The sequence below is a fragment of the Echinops telfairi genome, unplaced genomic scaffold (assembly GCF_000313985.2).
Source record: "Echinops telfairi isolate 266 unplaced genomic scaffold, ASM31398v2 ScPeMD7_655;HRSCAF=1070, whole genome shotgun sequence".
Lineage (NCBI taxonomy): Eukaryota > Metazoa > Chordata > Mammalia > Afrosoricida > Tenrecidae > Echinops > Echinops telfairi.
The window spans coordinates 17,904,585-17,905,956 of NW_022104553.1; positions in this window are offsets into that span (position 1 = coordinate 17,904,585).

Genomic DNA, 1,372 nt, shown 5'->3' on the forward strand with positions numbered 1-1,372 from the left:
CCACTGTCAGTTATGCCTTGAGACTTTCATTGTGGCCCCCTCATGAGTAATCCCCAACCAGTTCAGGCGGTGTGCCAAATGCTGCCCCATTTCAGAAATCTATGATCAGGATTTTTTGGGGATTTCATGGCTTTGCTCCCAACATGGGTCTTTGTGATCCACTCTTGATTGCCCCCATGTGAGCAGGTCAAACCAGCCCCTTTCCTTGAGCTCTGTCTTCAGTCTGTCATCTGCAACACTGTCATCGATGGAGAGGGTGTCACCTCTCCAGCGGAGGCTGGCACTGTCCTCATCTTTAGGAACAAGCTACTCTGAGCAGCAATATCGCCCTCAAGGATTGGTATGGTATGAGATCTACTCTTGCTCTCCCTCCCTGATAGAGATATAAACAATACCCTCCCCTTAGGCTGCTTAGTACCCTGATCCCCCATTGACATCATTTTTCTTCTCCCACCACTCTGTAGGCATTAAAAGGAAATGGAGAGGGGTAGAGATGCCTTTCAGCACAGGTGTTTTCTACATCTGTTTTTGATAACGTATGAGCCATTAGGTTTGGTCGGGCACATGCCAGAATATCTGGTCCTCAACCTAGGAATTGTGTGCTGTGTGTCTCCTTTTCCTTGTTCCCTTTCTGCTGTTTGAACTTACCTCAGTGGACGCATATTGTACTTGACCTTTTGTGCTTGTTTAACGTCACTTAGCATAATATTCTCCAGGTCTTTCCACAAGATGAGTCCTCTCATTGTGTCACCACTCTTTTAGGGATGTGTAGTATTCCACTGTCTGTAAATACCGGAGTTTTTTATCCATACAGCTCTTGATGGAAACTTAGGCTGTTTCCAATGTTTTGTGATTGTATACTGCACAGGTAAGATCATTGTCTGGTTGTGATCTGTTTCATATTTCTTCTGGGTATATACCCGGCAGTGAAATTGCTGGGTCATCTCATAGCTTGATTTCCACCTGTTTTAGGCATCACGAAATCACTTTCCACAGTGGCTGTCCATGTCTACAAGACCACCAGCGGTGAACAAGAGTTCCTATCTCACCTCACCTACTCCAACATTTGTTGCTCTGTTTTTTTGAATTAGGCTGTCCTTGTGGATGTTGGATGGTATCTGCTAGGTTTTTCTTTTGCATTTCCCAAGTGGCTAATGATCAGGAGCATCATCTCATCTCTATATTGGACATTGAAATTTTCTTCCTTTGGGAATCTTCTGTTGAAGTCTTTTGCCCACCTCCTCAGAGGGCTATTTGTTTTTATTTTTTTCTTGTAAGATTGGAAGATAGTTTTTAGAAATAAGTCCTTTGATATGTCATTAGAAAATATCTTTTCCCAGTCTGTGGGCTCTTTTACTACTCTCTTGAGGAG